The sequence below is a fragment of the Papaver somniferum genome, chromosome 2, assembly GCF_003573695.1.
Source record: "Papaver somniferum cultivar HN1 chromosome 2, ASM357369v1, whole genome shotgun sequence".
NCBI classification, from domain to species: domain Eukaryota; kingdom Viridiplantae; phylum Streptophyta; class Magnoliopsida; order Ranunculales; family Papaveraceae; genus Papaver; species Papaver somniferum.
The window spans coordinates 174,394,623-174,401,844 of NC_039359.1; positions in this window are offsets into that span (position 1 = coordinate 174,394,623).

A 7,222-nucleotide genomic window follows, 5' to 3' on the forward strand; every position below is an offset into this window, starting at 1 on the left:
TAACTTTGGCCACGACGCCAAATCTTAGCATTGGGCATGCCGCCAAGCCCTAACTTTGGCCACGGTGCCAAATCTTATCCTTAGCCGCGCCGCCAAGCCATAACTTTGGCCACCACGCCAAATCTTAGCCTTGGTCACGCTTCCAAGCCATAACTTTTGCAACGACGCTAAATCTTAGCTTTGCCCATGCCGCCAATCCCTAACTCTGTCCACGACGCCAAATCTTAGCGCCGTTAGCCATAACTTTGGCCACGACGCCAAATATTAGCCTTTGCCATGCCGCCAAGCCCTAACTTTGGCCATGGCGCCAAATCTTAGCCTTGGCTACGCCCCCAAGCCATAACTTTGGCCACAGAGGCAAATCCTAGTCTTGGCCATGCTACAACGCAACAGGCGTGGCCACGCCACAACGCCACAGCTACTCCAATGGCATGATGCTATGCCATGGATACGCTAGGAGCCACTATGCCAATGGCGCCACTTTTCTATACAATGAGATACGGCCATAATCAACGACCACCCTCTCTCCTGAATTACAAATCTCAGCCATCCAAGTTTGCCAACGAACTGACGGACTTGTGGCAAGTTTCAGGCGACCAGCCCCCTAAATCTAGTGGGCATGGCTACGTCAGGCGCCACTTACACCACCGTGCCACTAGCATGCACAAGCCATGCCATCCATGCCGCTGGCATACCCTAAAGGTGCCATTACGCCATTATCAGGAGCCAACACAAGGTAGCCACAATCAACGACCACCCTTCTTCATAAGATGCGATCTCAACCATCGAAGTTCGCCACCAAGCCGGCAGGCTTGTGGCAAGTTTTAGGCGACCAGCCAAGACGAGCCTAATAGCATCACATGCTATTTACCTGCGGAAAGCCTCTCAATTTTAACTTGCAACACGTAGCAAAGTGATACATGTTTTCCAAGAAAACACTTACTCATCAGGGTATTGGTCTGGCGGTTTACAGCGTGCGACGTGCAATACGCCCGTTACAAGAAAGTGTCATAAAGCGGGGCGGTTAGTAATGGAAAAGAGTAATGGCGTGAGCGGATCCACCTCCCACATTATGGAAACATAAATCCCAACGTTACGCGTTACTCTTCCACCACTCAATCGTTTCCACTTCCTACGAGACCAGGGTACGTTTTGTTGCGACTTGTATAAATAGGTCTCACCTATTTCCACCAGACAACAAGTTTTGGTAAGGAGAACAATACAACATCCATAAATCACCTGATATATTTTCAGTCAGCTGGCCAGTTCAACTTTCTGATACAAGTCACAGAACGCCCATACTTCCAGAATCAACGATTCTGGTCTCAACACTTTCTTCGCTTCCCTCGCTAAGACCAACCCTTCTCCTTCACTTTGTGACCGAAGCAAACCTGAAACGACCATTTCTTGGTTTAGGCCATATTGTACAGATTGATATATCGGATCAAAAGTACTCCCGTGCAGTACATTGTTTTGGGTTTGGACTCGTTTGTCATCCACACACCCAAAATTACCAAAATCAGCAGAAACAGTTTTCACGCACAAACAATTGGCGACCACAGTGGGAGATTAATATCTCGTTTGCAATATCAATTTCCAATTTCCAACTTCATTTTTTCAATCCATATCTCAAGATGGTATAACTCAGGTCCGGATCAGCAACGAACCCTAAGAACGCTAGCACTGAAAACATTCCCGGTACTAACACTCCTTCCAGTGGAATTAATACGCCACCTACCAACACAAGAAGCGCGGAAAATGTTCCTTCAGGTGTTACATCGCCGATCACCAGAGCCAGAGCCGCTGCCGCCGCTCCCAACGTTTTTTCAAGTGTGACAGCTCCAACCGTCACCAGAGCCGCTGCTACTCCACCATCAGGACGAGAGACTAGAAGAGCCATAAGAAGCCGATCTCTTCTTACTACTGTTGATTTGATGGAAAAACAAAAGGTTCTCGTAAGGCTCAGACAGACATGGCTATAACTTAGAAAGAGATACTTATTTTCCTCAAGAAACTAACAGAGCAGCTACCACAAGAGTCACGTCAACCCTAGATGAAGCTGACAAGGAATACTTTTAATATCCGGCGCAGACACTTCAGCATGATGCACGTTTATATATGAAGAGGCTCGCGTCGCTCTTGAACGCCAGTGGAAAGGAATCAGCAATCCAATTTCATCACACGTGAAGATCAAGAACGACTTCTCCAAAGTCGAGCGTCAAGACATATTTGCAGCTCTCAACCGCACTGCATCAGGAAAGAAGCTGCTTCCATCCAGGGAAGCCGTTCCCAAACCCCAACCTCTCCTGGAAAGCACGATTGATAGATGGAACTGGGGACTCCCAACCACTGTTTACTTGAAGGATGTCGAGTTTGACATCATGCTGATTGACGCGGCCTCTGACTTCAACATTGTAAGCGTCAAAGCTCTGAGAGTTGCAAGGGAAAATCAAACAGAAGAAGCGTATTCTTTCCCATGAGGAGAAAAACACGACTTTCTGACCAGCACTATTTGTGTCGTCTTCCCATATGCCATATCATATCAAGTCGTTTTTCGAGGTCAAGGGTTAATAGCACCCTCACTGGAGTTTTCTCCAGCAACCGCTTCGACGTTTCCCTCCAGGAGCCGCTTCAACGTTCTCTCCAGAAGTTGCTCCGCTTCAATGTTCGTTCCAACAGCCGCTCCGCTTCAGCGTTCTCTCCATAAGCTGCTCCAGGATCCGAAGCCGAAGCTTCAGCGTTTTGCTCCATAAGCTTAAACGTCCTCTCCAAGAACTGAAGCCGCTTCAACGCCTCTTTCCTTCCAAGAATCATGTCGTAGCCGCCACACTCCTCCCTGTCAAGGATCGTGATCACAGCCAGCCAAGGTTCGTAGTTGTAGCCACATTTTGATCCATCTCGCCAAACCTAGTTGTCATGGACAGTTTACTCTCTTACGCATCCAGCCAATCCCTTTGCTTCCATGGACGCCCATGCAATTCCAGCCAACCTATTTTGGTTCCCACGGCGATGTAGTCTCTTCTGATCACATGTGCTGCCAAGAACTGTTGCTGCTCGTTTGTCGATACCAGCCACAACTTTACCATAGAAACAACCACTACAAAGATGGAAACATGTAAACCACACTTGGGGACTGAGGCTCTACACGGGATCCCTTCACTGTCAAAGCTCAGAAGACACGGTCAACCAAAAAGTCATGGCCACGACAAGGTCATCCACCCTTCAAAGGTGTAGCGTAAGAATATCATCACCTCTCTGTCTACAAGGCTCCTGCAACACTTTACGAGGCCGCGGCGGATCCCAAGCCTACTCAGAGAAAGCAACTTCAGTGACCAAAGAGAAGTGCGACTGGGGACTGCTCATCACGGTCCATCCCCGACAACAATCAAGCATTCATGAAATAACTCCAGGGACATGGCTGAAACATTTTTCTTGAAGATACAGAGGGATCCACAATTAACGACATAACTCTCTCACTTCTACCTCTTCGTTATCCAGAATTTTTCGTCCATGTGATATTCCAAGCATCCCGGCATCACATCCAGGGAAGTATGATAAGATTATCAAATCACATAGGCGTGGATTCAAGGAAACGAAATTAAAGTAGGATACACTTGGGGACTGAATCCTCCTTCTTAAACGTAGTCACCACCTTACCAGTGAATGCAGAAGAAGCACATCTTCCACGAGAAAATAGGCTCAGGATAATTACACGTGGGGAATACCAGAATGGGATGCCTTCACTGCCCTCAAACAGGTTATTTCCGATTTCAACATCGTCACTGTCGAATTTTTACGAGCCGTAAGAATTTCTCAATATGAAGTCGTACACGTGCATCAAAAACCCCAAAAGCACGCCACAGAGATACATTCACATATCCAGCCGCGCCATCGGATCTCACATAAGTATAACTGGGGACTGCTCACCGCATCCCATTCCATACAATAATCCAAGATTCATAAGATGGTGCATAGGATGTTGCTTGGAATGAAGTCCTGGTAGCAGCACATCGGCGACGGAGAGCCTTTCAACTCATCTACTTCGCGCATAATGATTCCAGAAGATTTTGACCAACAACGCAACCATAATCTCCAAGATTATCCTTGACATGATCATTGCCGAGCATATATTTCATCCATCCATCCCAAGAGTGTAATGGAGTTTGGTAAATATTAAAATCCATTGAAGAGGTTAGATACTCATTTTTATGGAGCTAGAACCTTAGTACACATTACAGAGAAGATCGATGGTACTGTTGGGTGGCTACATGCGAGAGAAACTACCTTGAGTTCTCCTAGCTCGCCTTGCTGCTGATTATAACTATTGAAGATTGCTTTGTTGCCGTTAATATCCTCTCTACCACCGCTAACAAACGACGAATAGGAGCCAGACGCTGCAGACGAAAGCACAGAGCCGGACAAGCAACAAAAAATAGAAGAGGGTCGATACCCCTTTTCATACGAACAGAGTTTCTAGGGTTTGAATAGAAGAAGGATTCACCCTTTCTCCATGAACGAGAATGAATGATTTGGCGCACCACACTCATGATCCATATCAAAACAAGACGTGTGATAATATATATGCTCCGTGGCTCCAGCACTCTGTGGTCAAGCCAACACCAACTCCCCGAGCGCCAGCGTCAATAGTCTGTGGCCAAAGTTGCAGCGCCATCATCAAGTGTTCTATGGCCAAAGTTGCAACGCCATTTCCACCATTCCACGAGATGAAGCCAGTTTCCACCATTCTACGGAATGAAGCCAGTTTCCACCATTTTATGGACTGAAGCCAGTTTCCACCATTCCATGGACTGAAGCCAGTTTCCACCATTCTCCGGAACGAAGCCAGTTTCCGCCATCCAAAGCGGCACCATCTTAGACATTCAAAGCAGCACCATTTTCACCAGCCAGCAGCGCCATTGACCTACCTAGCGCCAACAGTCCGCTTCACAACCAGATTCATCTTCTCCGCTTCATAGCAGGCCAACAACGCCATCTTCTTCGCTCCGTACCAGCGCCATATTCTTCACACCATAGCCAGTTCCACCTTTCTGCTCCACAGCCGGACAAACCCGCGCCATCAGTCAGACAACCAAAGCGGTGCCAGCCACCTTTCCATAGCCGGATAGCACTCGCTCCGCGGACCAATTCGCACTGCCACCTCTGCCGATCAGTAGCCAAAGTTGCAACGCTGACGCCAACCCCTATGGCCAAGCCGAATTTATGCAAAGCCGCCAAAGCAAGGATTACAGATTCTTCATGCCTCTTGAAAAAGGTTAGACAAATCTTCTTGACAATCTCTTCATGACTTGCCATTTCGATTTTGTCCTTGTCTGTCACCATCTCATGCTTACCCCGCAACAATGCCACTGTTCCGAGCTAAGCAGGGGACTTAATGTTTATGGTGGTTTTTAGCTTAGGGTTAAAATTGTAAAATCTTGCATATGATGTGACGTCACTCTGCAAGGAAACGGAGCCATGAGTGGCAACCTCTCCACTGGCATACTTATTGAGCCGTTCAATATATCTACATGAAATTTACCCAGACTGGAGGATATAGCAACCATCCCAAACACTCTGTAAATTTTGGCACTTCGCCTACATAAGACTCACTGATTACTTTTCCTGTGATATGTTCCCCGACAGAACCCTTAATATCGGTATGACGGATTTATGTTCACTCGCAGCAGAGTAGCACAGATCTCCAAGTACCAAAGTTAAGGCCATTGCACGAAATGCACAGACAGAAAGCACACTGCACTCTATAAAAAAAGGAATTTTGTGACAGCACACAAAATCCAATCAATAATTGTGATAACTCAAAAAAAACTCATGAACCTCACTAATTTGCAGAAATTAGGGTTTTGCGCCCTGCGCAGTATATTAGACCCCATTGGTCGAAATTACGCTTAACCAACTAAGCAATTGATCCGCCGCGGACTAATAGGTGCAGAGTCCTGCCCAAAATCAGAAAAAAAAATAGTAACAGAGCCACGGAGAAGGAGCAAAAGCGTGGCCATGCCACAGGCCAACCGACGCCACTTGGCCACGCGCCCATTTTACCTAACTGGACCTACTCCTTTGTCGACCAATCAGGTCGCCTAAAATCTGTCACGCTCCTATAAGTCGTGGATGGGCCCATACTAGCGGGCCCCATTTTCCATCAACCCATCAGGTTGCTCTAAATTCGCCACACTCACACCAAGTGTAGCCACGCCCATGCTTGGATGACCTCTCTCCTTCCTACCGACCAATCAGGTTACTTTAAATGCGCCACAAGCACTAGAAGTGTGGCCACGCCTTATGTTTGGCCGGCCCCTTTTCTTGACCAATCAAGTCGCTCTAAACTTTCCACCATACATTAAAGTCCAAACGCACCCTGCCGCAACAACATATTACTCGGCATGCCAACACACCACTCTGCTGCAATAACATGCCACGAGCCCCTTAGTCTTGGCCATTCCGCCAAGCCCTAAATTTGGCCACGGCGCCAAACTTTAGCCTTGTCCATGCCGCCAAGCCCTAACTTTGGCCACTACGCCAAATTTTAGCCTTGGCCATGCCGTCAAGCCCTAACTTTGGCCACAACGCCAAACTTTAGCCTTGGACATGCTGCCAACCCCTAACTTTGGCCACGGCGCCAAATCTTAGCCTTGGCCATGTAGCCAAGCCCTCACTTTGGCAACGACGCGAAACCCTAGCCTTGGTCATGCCGCCAAGACCTAACTTTGGCCACGGCGCCAAATCTTAGACTTGGCCATGTCGTAAAGCCCTAACTTTGGCCACGACGCCAAATCTTAGCCTTGGCCACGCCGGGAAGCCCTAACTTTGGCCACGGCGCCAAATCTTAGCCTTGGCCATGCTTCCAAGCCCTAACTTTGGCCACAACGCCAAATCTTAGCCTTGGCCACGACGCCAAATCTTAGCCTTGGCCACGACGCCAAATCTTAGCCTTGGTCACGCCTCCAAGCCATAACCTTGGACACGACACCGAATCTTAGCCTTGGCCATGCCTCCAAGCCATAACTTTGGCCAAGGCGCCAAATATTAGCATTGACCATACCGCCAAGCCCTAACTTTGGCCATGGGGCCAAATCTTAGCCTTGGACACGCCTCCAAGCCATAACTTTGGCCCCAACACCAATCTTATCCTTTCCCACGCCGCCAAGCCATAACTATGGCCACGACGCCAAATCTTAGCCTTGGCCATGCCGTCAAGCCTTCA